The 13,650-nt window shown below is 40.7% G+C and overlaps 1 protein-coding gene across 1 annotated transcript in view; it reads right to left on the reverse strand.

Moving 5' to 3' along the window:
- LOC138258775 (galectin-3-like) overlaps window positions 1–12,843 on the reverse strand; it is a 195,173-nt gene extending 182,330 nt beyond the window's left edge. Inside the window, exon 1 of the mRNA XM_069206021.1 lies at window positions 12,722–12,843. The gene's annotated coding sequence lies outside the window, so the exon portion shown is untranslated. The remainder of the gene's footprint in view (window positions 1–12,721) is intronic.
- Window positions 12,844–13,650: the final 807 nt, after the last annotated feature.

Consider the following 13,650-nt stretch of genomic DNA (forward strand, 5'->3'; position numbering starts at 1 on the left):
CCTATCTGGAATTGTATCTATGACTCTGTGACTACTGTTCACATTTTTATGGTTTTATTGCACCCAGAGAAATGTATAAAACTTGCTGCAATTCGATGTACGAGAGACAGTCCACAGACCCCGGTTCTGTAACTGCTCTCCTGGCTGTAATGTTTAATTAAAGGAACTGTTTCCTGTTTTGCCAGACACCCCTTGTCTTTTGCTTTTTAAGGTATATTCCCATTCCAGCAACAAGGGAGAGTTTCAGCGTACAAAGGGGTTCTTAGGGTTAAAGGATGGGTAGACGATAGGGGCAGTAAGGGCATTTGAAATCAGGAATGAGTAGAGTTTATGGTGGTGAGGGGTATTTAAGTTTCACCGATAAGTGACGTTTAGGGGTGGGAGGGGTTTTTAGGGTTCAGGGATGAATCTAGTGTAGGAGTTTGAGGTTTTTTTAGGGTTCACAATTTAGGGGTGATGGAGGGAGTAAGGAGTCAATGATAGGCAGAGGTTCTGCTCAGAAAGATGTTTAGGGTTCAGGAATGGGTAGAGTTTAGGAGTAACAAGGGGTTTTAATGTTTTTCCAATGGATGGGCTTAAGCATCAAAAGGAGTTTTTAGAGTTCAGAAATGGGTAGAGTTTGGAGGGTAGTTAGTGCTTTTAGGGTTCAGGAATGTGTTGAAATATAGGGGTTAAAATGGCTTTTAGGGTCCAGGGTTACGTGGAGTTTAGGGCTTCAGGGATTGGTGGAGCTTAGGACTTTTCAGGGTTTTTTAGAGTGAGGGATGAGCAGAGGTTGGGGTAGAAAGGGTTTTATGGTTAGGGATGGGGATGGGTGGAGTTTAAGGGCCAGATGTGTGAGTAGTGTAAGTGTGGTGAGGAGTTGTTGGGGGGGCAAGGATGGATAGTGTTCAGGGGTTGGGATGGAGTCAGGGATGCATAATATTTAGGGTTGGCGAGGAATCAAAAATGACAAGCATACATAGTAATTGTTTGACTATATAAAATACGTAAACCTGAAGTAACGCCCCTAAAGTAAAGCAGTGAAAAAAATACCTCCAACCAAAAATGTTTATGAAAGTAAGACCTGCAACGATTGCATTTACAACTTGAAAAATAGGCATTCAAAGCTAACTTTGAAAAAAAAGGATTCTATGGATTTGTTTCTATGAAAAGTAATTTCCATTAAACAAAATATATGAAGTAGTTTCACAGTGATAGTATTCCACAAAATATGTTTTCTATGGAATCACATACAACTATTTAACACAAGCTTAGCTGAAAGGCATTGTAGGGCTGGCCAGGTCCCAAGGCAAAGACATAATTTGTAATTGGAAGGGCAGCTGCTTTCAAATAGTTAAAGTGGACTGGTACTGCATCATGATGTAGTGTTCTGTAAAGAGGTATGTCTTCAGCTCTCTCCTAAGTCAGAACAGGCTTGGGACAGTCCTGATGGGTACAGAGATGTTGTTTTAGATTCAGGGTGAATAGTTGGAAAGGGCCTATCGCCTTGTTTTTTCTTATTTGCAATTCTTCCTCTCCAGTCTGATCTTGTCCTTGGTGTGAGTGTGTGGAGAGCCCCCAGAGTTGTTGAGCTTGACATCCAGATAGACAGGGGTCCCTGTTATACCTATTATGTAAATGATACAGCTGGTTTTGAAGATGTTGTGGACTTGCAATGTCAGCCAGTATAGTTGTGGGAGTGGTGTGGTCAAATTATGTCAGGCCCTTGATTAGGCATGCTGCTGCTTGTGGGTTGACCTTAATTGGGACTGTGTGGAATGCAGAATGTTGTGGAGTAGAGCACTGCCTGATTTGCATTATATTTGACACTTTTCACTGTCTTCTGACATGTTGAGTTTCAGGCAGATCTGTCAAGAGGTCATGCTTAAAGAAGGAGGTGGCAAAATAATTTTTTTTTGCAGAAAAAGTTGCCATACTTTGACAAACCGTCAACACAGATGCTGCCTTCGCGTCTTTACTTTACGCGATTTGAGCCGTAATGAAGCCGAGTAGTTAGAACTCGGACGCTATAGCTGCGATTTCTTCGCTATTTCGCTTAGGCATTTCTTCGTGATTCTCACCGAGGCACTGTTGCTTTTTGTCCTGAGGAGGCCGTATGTGATAAGGCCGAAACGCGTCGACTACATCATATGAAGGAGTGGCTCTTGGAATTTTGAATAAGATTGAACAACTTGTGGAATGGATTGAACTTTTATCTTTGTGAACTATGGTTTTCACTATATAAGATATGTCCCTCCTACAACAGTCACTACCTGGAAATATACATGCTTACCACTAGATTGTTTAGCAGTTTTATTTTTATGTACCACGGTGTCCTTGTTTAGTTTTTGTTTTGTGTTTTACATGTGATATGGTTATGTACAGGCGACATTCAGACTTCTGGATTTAATTTATCTATTCGGAATAAAAGAAATTATTTTTCAGTAAAACATTTAGTTTTTTGCTTAGATAATTAAATACATATTTATCCCGGCTGGATATTTAGCTTGTCATACTTTGACAAACCTTCACAAAATTCATCAGATTTCTGCTGGTTTTCCTAGTTAGACCCAGTAATAAAAAATACAAAGGGCCTGATTTAAGAACAGTGGCGCTGCATCCACAGCAGGACTACGTTTCTTATGCCCCTTAGCGCCCCCATAACGCCACCATGTGTGCGTTGTATTTAAGATATGGCGCACCATGGCAGTAGTTAGGGAACTAGCATCAACATGTTTACGCTAGTTTGGAGCTTTGCAGGATTAGGATCAAAGTAGCTGCAAAATATGACACAGTGGAATCTCTTAGATTCCACTAGGCTATTTTTGAATTCCCCCTAATGGGGGAATGCCCCCCTTAGATACATTATGCCTGGCTCAGGCATAATGTGGCACAAGGAGTTACAAAGTGATGCAATACATGCATTGCACCACATTCTAAATATGGTGTGCAATTTTAGCCTCGTTGGGCCACATTAGCATAATAAAATGATGCTAATGTGGTGCAATGAAGCGCTAGGCCCTCTTAAATCTGTGTCAAAGTTTCATGTTGATCTGACAGAGGGGGGTAAAGAATGGAGGGGGGAGGGGCAGAATAAAGCCTTGAGTTGCACCAGTAAGGTAGTTGAACTGGGATTCCAGAATTGTGTTTATCTTGCATACTTTGTGTACAGCCTGCAGTTGGCTGCATTACAGGTTGGTTGCCTGTTGTGCATTAGTGAAAGCTACATGCACAAATTGGTTTCCACAGGGCCTGTCATGTGTTCAGGCCCCACAGTCAGACACCTCTGCACACAGTTAGAAAGCATGCAGAATGAAGTGCATCATGCAACATGATACAGAGACATTAATTCACCACTATGCCACCAGCACAAGCACTACATATATGTCCTCATAAACACAAGTGAAACACTTTTAACATTCATCTAAAAAAATACACTTGCTATAAAGATAGGGTTAGCTCTTAGTTAACATTTACAAAATTATCTTTAAAAACACAGTTAAAGAGCAGTTATGGATCCAAAAAAGAAGAAGCTAAACCCCCCCTAAAAATTTCCAGTTATAGTTAGCTCCATCATCTATAGCTCACACAACACCATGCAGACCATAATTCATACAACAAATGCAATATCTGTGACCTCAGAACAGCTTTATTATTAAATAAGATGATGTCAGACTATAAGCCTGATTTAAAGTTTTGTGGATGGCGTTTACTTCATTAGGACTGTCCTCCGTTCGAGGTACCTCCACCACCAAATTTAGAGTTGTCCAATGGTACTGAGGGTAAGATTCTACATTGACAGAAAATATGGGCCTGATTTACATTTTGGTTGATGGAGTTTACTCCATCGGGAGAGTAAAAGACAATATCACCACCATCTTGAGGGACCACCGCCTGCCAAATTTACCAGTGCCTGTCAGTCCTGCCGACAAATCTCTATATTGACCTGGTGGTTCCTTTTAATGTTGAAAACAGTTGATGGACAGTACCATCAGTCATGATGGCCATCTGCCAAACTTTTCAAAAAATGTTTTTTGCTTTTCAAAAGCAAACTTCCAAAGCAGGAGTTTGTTTTTGAAAAACAAAAATAAAACGGATGCACACACCATGGGGCTTTTGCCCCCTTCTTTTCCTGTCTCTTACTGCTCTTCCTGAAATGATGAACAGGAATAAAAATAACTTAACACAGTCCACAGTAAAAATGCCGGGCAGTGTAAAGTCCTACCTCTGTCTGCCCTTAGTCCATAGGCTTTCAGGATGTCAGGAAGTATTCCGTGAACCAACAGGGCCTCCGTCAGAAGACTACTTATGGTTCACCTGGCTCTAATCGAGGGGGACGGATCAAGAGTTTGGCTGGGCAGGGTACTGCATCACATTTGTGATAGGACACCCTATCTTCCAAACTCTTTAAAAAAAAATGTATTGGGTTTTACACAACATTACAACAGTGTACACCACGGTATTACAAACATCCAGTATTATCAACATCACTCTTCTCGCATAGATCAGGAGATTCTGGTGGGGTCTATATTGATGTTGACACAGGAGACAGCAGGGGTCTTTCACTCCAGTTCTTCAGTGTCATCTTCCCCCGCACCTCATGTATGGACAGCAAATATGTTGTAAGGGGTCCTATTTGTCCTTGGGCTTTGAGGATTGTGGGAGCTCCTTGGCATATAGATCCAGTTGCTCCCGACAGTAACGCATGTCTTTCAACCATGTTTCAATCTTCGGAGTAGTTCGCCCCCCAATGCCCCAAATGTATTGCTTCTCTCCACTTTGCCAACAGTAATGTAGTCGCCATTAGTTTACAGTTATTCTGCTGCAGATCCCTTACCAGGCCAAAGAGGCACATAATAGGCAAGCATAGCACCTGTTCCATCATCATTTCAGTAAGAGCTTGCATCACCTGTACCCAAAAATCATGTATTTTCCTACAATACCAGGCCATGTGCATAAAATCTGCACCCTCTGTCCTGCAACAGCACATAACCCATACCTAAATAATTGTTGTGGAGTGTAATACATTTGCTTAAGATACTTGGAATGAATAATTCTAAGGGTGCAAGTGTGCCTGTAAGTGTACAGCAGTATTTCCAATCCCAGGGTTCAGGAGTTTTCCCAAGTCTACATTCCATTTCTGCATTGCCAGAGGTTCAGTGTCTGGTTTGTCTCATAATGAGATATTGTACAAATGCGTTACCAGTTTCTTCAGTGAGTATAAATTGCAGTGCATTAAGCGTGGGCAGTTCTGCCGGGAAGGCTGGATACCAACCTTTCATAGCGGAGTGGAGACCAAGGTATATAAAATTCACTAGTGTGGAAGGCGGTTGGGTTCATGTGAGATCCATCATCTTAACGAAAAGACACGCTGGAAAGACATCCTCCATAGAGTGGAGGCCTAGCTTTTCAGTGCACGCTTTTCATGTGTGACTGAGAGACTTAGATGGAACTGCAGAGGGTGCACCGGGGTAAACAGTGGGCGCTTACCCGCACGGAGTCCCAGGAGGTGCCATGCTACTGTTGTGCATTTTACTGTATTTATCCCTCCTTTGTTGTGCGATTCTTTCTTAGGGCAGTATAGCCCTAAGGGGAACTGGGTAAGCAACGTCACCTTCAACCGCTAGGTGTAACCTATGTACCCGTGGATGTAGCCAATAATGTGCCTACTACGCTTGGGCACATAGGTAGTATAACTGAAAGTCAAGTTCCTCGAACCTCCCTTGGTCATATGTCAGAATGAGTGTGCTCCATCCTATCCTTGAAGTCAGTGGTATAGGGATATTGACAAAAAGATAAAGAAATCAGGGTAGCTCTATCATTTTTAGCAGTGCCACTCTGTCTGTCAATGAGAGCGGCAGCTGTACCTATCTGGAGATCTGATCTTCTAACCACGTCAGCGCTGTGCCTTAGTTATATCCCAAGATGACCTCCTGATCCCTTTGTATCCAGATGACCAAATATTTGATTGGATCTGCGCTCCACTCAAGTGGCCAGTCTAATTGGTGGGGTACTGTACTGGTAGTAAGTGACAGTATGGTGGACTTCTCCCAGTTGATGCTTGGACTAGAACAATACTCATAGCGTATGTATTCCCTGATCACTGTTGCTAAATAGTGCTAGGGTTCTTGGATATAAAGCACCATATTGTCTGTGTATTGGGATATGGCCAGATGTTGACAGCGGCTGCCCCAAGTACCTTTGCCTAATGATGTATGCCAATGACTCGAAGGCCAAAGCAAATAGGATGGGGGAAAAGGGGCACCCCTGTCTTGTGCCTCTGGCAATAGCTATTAGCATAGATGTTTGCCCATTGATTATTATCCGGGCTACTGGGCCAGTGTATATTAACTGTGTCCACTGCAAGAACATCTGGGGCATACCCATGTGTCTAAGTATCGCAAACATGAGCAGCACCGCTGCAGCCTGCATGCAAGTTGTGGGCTGTAGAATGCCGGGTTATGAAACCGAATTGGTCCAGCAACACCACTGTGGTCGGTAAGGGCTGTTGACGAGTTGCTAATATTTTGGCCAGAATCTTGGCATCTATATTGATTAGTGACAGCAATTTACAAGACTCACACTTATGCAGTGATTTCTCTGGTTTCATAAGGGTGATGAGAAGTGAAGGGGGTAAGTGCCCCGTGTCATGCACCCCTCTATTTATCTCAAGCAGATGTGGCACCAACACATCTGCAAAGTCCTTATGTAATGTTCTGGTTAGGCCATCATTGCCTGGGGCTTTGCCATTCGGCAGGTCACGGATAGCATCCTGTACCACCTCCACAGTTAATGGTTGTGACAAATATTCCCTTTGGCCATCACACAGCCATGCCAGGGCTTTATCCTCTAATTAATGCCCAATCTCCATTTCTGAAGCAGAGCTGTGTCAACTATATAATTGCATATAGTAGCTAGTGAAAGCGGCTAGAATGGCTCTGGTGTCATATACTTCAGAGCTCTCAGGAGTGGATATTACAGTGATGTATGCAGATGCACCAGGTCATTTTAGCTTATGTGCTAGATGTTTCCCTGGCCTGCCACCCTTGCGACATACTGTTTGGAAAGATGACGCTCCTCACCCTTTGCCATGGTCTTATGCAACATGATCTGTTCCTGTATCTCTGCCAAGAGTTGTTGTTTCCGAGAAATTGTGTATTGTGCCTCCAGGCCCTTAATGGTACTTTCTTTTCCCTACAGTTGTGTTTGTATGGCACATACAACCCCGCTTGCAAGCTCATGCATATCCCCCTGATATAGACTTTGAAAGCTTTCCAGGATAAGCTTACATAATCAAGTTGGACACTAAGGAGCCCAATGTATTGAAAAGTAATGAAGTCTTATCAATACAGTTACAATAAGAAGTAATGACTATAATTACTAATGAGGAATCAGCTGGTTTAACATTTATCAATACAATTAATCGGCTGGTTTAATTATTTGTGCATAAATGATTATTTGATAAAGGTCTGATTATGAGGTATTTAGAATGATAGACAATTATAAATGAATATAAATTCAGTTAATGACATTGGGTGATTAATAGTGTATATATACTAATACGGTAATATTTTGTTGTCGCTATTATGATGAAATTGTTATGTTTATGTGTATATGGATTATGAGCCTCTGATGGAATAGATCGATAAATGTATTCAGAACTTATATTGCAATTGATTACTCAATAGTGTTGTGGAATGTACTTGTATCTTATCTTATTTGTAAGAACCTGACTATATCGTTATGTGCTCTTGGCAGGAGTGCGATTGAACACATTCAAAAATACAAATCAACATAAATGTAATGAAAGAGAGTAGCAGTAATTGATTAACGAGTGTGATCCAACACATTTGAAAATGTATAACAATATCAATATTTACTCGGAAAGTAGAAGCAATTGTGTAAGTTGGTCAGCATATTCAAAATTGTATGACATTTAAAAGTAATTTGATTTACGAAGTTGATCATGTGGTATATAAAGTGAATCCAAAATGGCGACCGCAAGGTTGACAAAGGCATCAACACCAAAACACCTTCCTTCGCATGTCAATAAATGTTGTCTAAAGTAACTGTGGAGTGCCCTACCCTTTGTTGTAACTCAGAAGGAGAGTGTGAATATATATATATATATATATATATATATATATATATATATATATATATATATATATATATAATAAATACATGAAATATTTATGAATTGTTATTAATGTTTGTGGTTGTTTTAAATATATATTTAAAAAAAAATGCATTTTAATTTAAATTCCAATGCTAACAATTACACAAATTCACCTAGCAACTTAATTTTGATACTTTAATCCATAACATTTTGGGAGTTTATATTATTGTACTTTATGGTATATGTATGTTAAATCAAAATTTTTGTTTGTGTGAAGGGGAGGGAGGAGGACAGAGTTAAATCTACTAAGCTGTTGCTGCCATTCCCCACTCTGGGGCATTTTAGGCTAGTTGCACTTAGGGCTAACTCTTGCATAAAAGTGCAAGGGTGTGTGTGTGTTGTCTAGAACGGGTCTTGTGCTAGAAGGACATCCTTCTTGTACAAAGTGTTATCCTTGGTCATAGTTTAAAATGTTTATAACTGTGCAAGTGTGCTGTACATTACTGCACACTTGCAAAGTTAGAAAAGTTTTGAGAAACGCAAACTCTTCTTAAACATTATGCCTGCTTCGAGGAGGCATATATTTTTGGTGCAAAGCCCGGCCTACCTTTTCTAGTACAAACAGCTTTGTGTCAAAAGCCTTGGGTGGTTGCCTGCCAACGCCCATGTACCACTCTTGGGGCACCTACTTGATGCAGAGTAGTGCAAAATACTGCAAAGCCCTACTTTGCATTGTTAGAGCTAATTTCCAGTGCAAATTAACATTTGCGCAGGTAAGCAAATTCCATTTTAGGACTTTGCATCGGTATGCATAACTTTTTGTGGCATTTCACCAGTGCAAAGCCTAGGTAAATCTTGCCCTTAGTTTCCTGCTGCTTAATATACATTGTACCCAGGGTGCATCAGTTCGGTTTGGATGTTGCCTAAAAGGTGAATGTCTTTTTCCAGAGCCATATCAGGATCTGCTGATATAAACTCATTGGTGTACCTTCTGCATTGAGATTTTGCCTCACAAGTATTCACTGTCGGAGACCATTTTCAGGAACACAATTAAATTTAATGTCCAGTTTTGCACGAATGCTTAGAATGTTTACATAACTCGTTGAAGTGTAACATTTCTTCTGTTAATAAATGTCATTATGTTTCCAAGTGTGAACCTCAACTGCAAAAATGGCAACTATTACAGTATATGAACCTTCTCAACTTGCCCCTACATTTGCCCACTCAGTTGGTGAATAAAACTATGGCAAAGGTAGTGATTCAAGTGTGTCACCTACTCAGTGACGTGGGGATGTGTCCTCTTATATAGCCTGTACATTCAATGTATAGGAACTGCCTCCATTGTAGGTCCTTCTCTTGATTGCACAAATTTCATGTGGGGTGGGAAGATGATGGTTCATACTACTTGAGGTTGCTGTGCATCCTTGACCTGTCACATTGCCTGAATAAGGAATACTGTTAATACAGGAAGTTCTCTAGCAGCTCTTCATGGAGCCAGTCATGTAGTGGTGCAGAACACACAGGAGTGAATTTCTGTTGTATGACCACATGTCGACGATAATAACATTGTGCTACAAATATAATGTATGGAAAATACTGATTAACAAAATATCGTCAAGGTAAATAAATATGTGTATATCTATAGTCAAGGTTTATGTGCTTGGAGTTATGTATACCTTTACTTATCAAAATATACGTAATGTGAAGATATTTTAGTAGTCAATATTTTGGCTACAATATTTTTGCAATGCCACATTAAATCCGGGGTACTCTGGTTCCATATCTTGAATTTCACATGGCTTCATAATTTTAAGATTTTGGTGGCTCAACTGGGGAAGGTAGCAGTCTTGGAAATAGGAGTCTTTGGCTTCAAAATGTCCACTTCTTACGTACAAATGCCTTGAATGCTGTTTTCCTTCTTAGAATGCTTATCTATAGAAATGAACCAACGATGGCCAAGAGTGTTGAGCTGTTTTGGGCAAAAATAAAAGGTAGTAATCAACATTAAAAAACATAATTCTCATAATTCTAACCCTGCCCTGGCATTCTTTACAGTGGCAGTCTGGCACCCCACTGCTGGTGTAGACCTGGGCAGATGTCTACGCTCACCTAGTCCAACAACCGACCCTAAATGAGACTTGATGGCAGATTAAACAGATTGCACCAATGCCTATGTAACTCCTGTCATCCTTTAATGGTCAGGCCCAGACTGGCCACACTAGGCATATTCCTGGTGGGTTTACAGGCTGATGGGCAGTTTTACTGCTAGTAGCGGCTGGTTTTGTTGCTGGGTGTCAAGCCAGCTGCGTTTCCTGCCTGGAGTGAGTGCTTCTGAGCTTTACAAATAAACTACGCGTCACACATGGGGGCATATTTAAGAAAAGTGGTGCTGCACCCAATTCAGCACCACTTTCTGTGCGTCCCTTAGCGCCCCCTAACGCCACCATGTGTGCGCTGTATTTAACATACGGTGCACCATGACGGTAGCTAGGGAACTAGCGTCAACATTTTTGCTGCTAGTTTGGTGCTTTGCGGGATTAGCGTAAAAAAAAATTACGCTAATCCTCCAATGTACCTAGAATCCCATTGAAAACAATAGAGCCTCATTTTAACTCCTGCTCTGTGCAGACGTCAAAAATGCTGAAAAAAGATGACGCAAATAAATGTCTTAGATTTCTTTGTGCCATTTGTTTGCCCTCCCTAAACAGGGAATGTCCCCCATTGCATACATTATGCCTGGTGTAGGCATAATGTGGCGCAAGGGGATACAAAGTGGCGCAATGCATGCATTGCGCCACTTTGTAAATATGGCGTGGTCATTTTGGCCTCCTTGAGCCACATTAGCATAAAAAAAATTACGCAAATGTGGTGCAGGAGGAGCTAGGGGCTCTTAAATATGCCACATGGCTTTAAAGTGTGACCAGTCAGACAGCACGCATTTCAAAACCATTTGTTGTTGCATTAAGCTGTTTTTTTTATCTCTTTCAGGCTGGTCAAGAGCAGTGCTACCTTTCAGAGAGAAGGGGTGGGGTGCAGGGTCAGTTGTTGCTAGGCTCAGAGAGTCCAATTTACAAAAAATGGCCCTCCAATATTCAAAAGAGTGTATTGATTTAAAATGTGACCGTTGCAAAGCATTTCAGTTTAGTAAATTAGGTTAAATCATTAAATTTAGTGCCATGTGTTAAATTGATGCTAATTATTAACTCAGAGACATTCATGCTCCTCCACTACTGCACTGAGAACGAAGCTACTAGAGAGATCCAAGAGGGAAGACAGTTGTCTTTTGCTCTTTATATGTGACATAGGGTGTACACTATAGATGGAGATTCATTACAGGCCTTTGTGTTTGTGCAGCCCACGCCTGAACTGATGTATTTAAAGGTGCTCTTGTGATGCTGGAGTAAAAGGAGGCACGGTGGACATGGCAATTGCCCAGACAATATGGCCAAGTGGAAGACAGGATTGATGCAATGTTTCCTGTTTTCGGTTGTGCAATTCAGCCTCTACATGGATTTGTCTTCCTCTCTGTTATTTTATATCATTGCTTGATGCTTTATGTTTAGTTCTTTAAGGTGCTAAATCTGTGTTAAATACATCTGGGCTATGCATATTTTACAAGGATAGGTGGCGGTAGTGTCTGGGGAAGGTGATGGTTTAACATAGAATCTAAAAGGAAAACCAGAGCACCAACCCTTTAAACATTGCTACAAAAAATTATCTTTGTCATCCATTCTTGAAATAATTAATCCTCCACTCATGGCCCATCCAACTATTCATTCATTGAGCTATGCAGTCATGTCTTCAATCTCCATCCATCCATGCAGTGACTGCAGAATGATCTATAACAGTGGTTCCCAAACTTGTGACTTCTGTGGACCCCTGCTTTATCATTACTGGAGCCCCGGGACCCTCACTGAATCTTTATTAGAATCCGGGGACCCCCCCACTGAGCCATTACTGAAAGCTGGGGCATAATCTGTTAATATTATTTAATTTTCTAAGCAATCATGGACCTCCTGAGGAGGCTTCCCGGACCCCCAGGGGTCCCATAGCACAGGTTGGGAACCACTGATCTATAATGAAAAATGTGTTGTAAACTGCACCATACTGGCATCTTTTTAAATATGTGTTGGTGTGGAGAACACCTTCCAATCCCCCATCTAGAGCTAAGGCTCACTCACTACCCTTGCTTGCTATGTGCAGAATGAGAGCTGGGCGGCCAACATTTGCTCATGCTGCTTTTGATTCCAAATCTGGCCTCAGATTATTTGGGGAAAACAAGTGCTGCGAAATGTGATATTTTTTATTGGTCAGTCAGTGAAATTTGTGGCTTTTACATCTGTCAGGCCATGCAAACGTTGGTGAGTAATTATGTATCGTATCATTTTTTTCACAAAATGTATTCATCAAATCATAATGAGTGATAAAATCACTAATACAAGTGTTTTGAATGGTCTGTTCAGAAATGTGTTGTACAAAGATACCTTTCACATATAAAGTTCTGTTTTTAAAAAAAAATACTTGTGCACAAATAACATTTAAAATAAGAAATCAAGCTTGCATAATCATAGTTGTTTGTAATAGTTATAATATGTGAGTAGTCCAAAAGAAAATCATTACCTGGTCGAGATGCTCGATTTCACGTATGTTCAATCACTGACTGTTGCTGTGCTCTGTGCAAAAGCTCCTAAGGGTCTACCTTTTAAGCTGTGGCCAAAGCCCTATACACGCCTGCTTTTTTTTTACCAGATGCTTCGCTCTACAACATTCAGATTATTATTTGCATTTACACCTTTTGCTGAGTTGATGAATATGGATTTAAAGCTAATAAATGAAGGGCTTCAGGGAATGATTGCCATCTGACTGCGTTATTATCGTGACACAAACATCAAGACCTTAAACACTATTTTAAAGAGCAAACATCATGCACAGTTCCACATACTGGTCAAGAGTGTGGGAAGCTAAACTACATCCTGCATAACATTATCTCTGGCCAAAAAAAGATCTTTGCTGTCTTTGGATAATGCTAAGAATTTTATCATAACATTTCTTGACTCTGGGCAGCTACTTACTCAGTGGACCATAACATTTTGCTTGAAAGTCTTGAGACTTTGGCTGCAGATTCTGGATCAGTTCTGGACACAAACACAGCAAATAAAAAAAATAGGTGACAAGAACCATCATCATATAAGGGTTTTAAAAATGTGCCTTGAAGGACATCATAATTCTGCCTAATTGTCATTAAAAGCACATGGTTATAGCTGTTATCACCCACTGCAACTCCTTTATCATAGCAGCACCTGTTGGTCTAGTATTACCTTGTCTTTCAACCAACTTTAAATGAGACTTAATCATACACTACACTATGACTATGTGCACTTTACCACTGTTAACCAGTGCTAAAGTGCTCTCTTTCTAAAACTTTGTTTGATTAGTATATACCTAGTTGACATATTTAATGTTCTTACAAGTCCCTAGTAGAGTGCAGTACATGTACCCTGGGCTGTAAATTAAATGCTACTAGTGGGCCTGCAGCACTGCTTGTGCCA

This window comes from Pleurodeles waltl, chromosome 9 (assembly GCF_031143425.1).
Source record: "Pleurodeles waltl isolate 20211129_DDA chromosome 9, aPleWal1.hap1.20221129, whole genome shotgun sequence".
NCBI classification, from domain to species: domain Eukaryota; kingdom Metazoa; phylum Chordata; class Amphibia; order Caudata; family Salamandridae; genus Pleurodeles; species Pleurodeles waltl.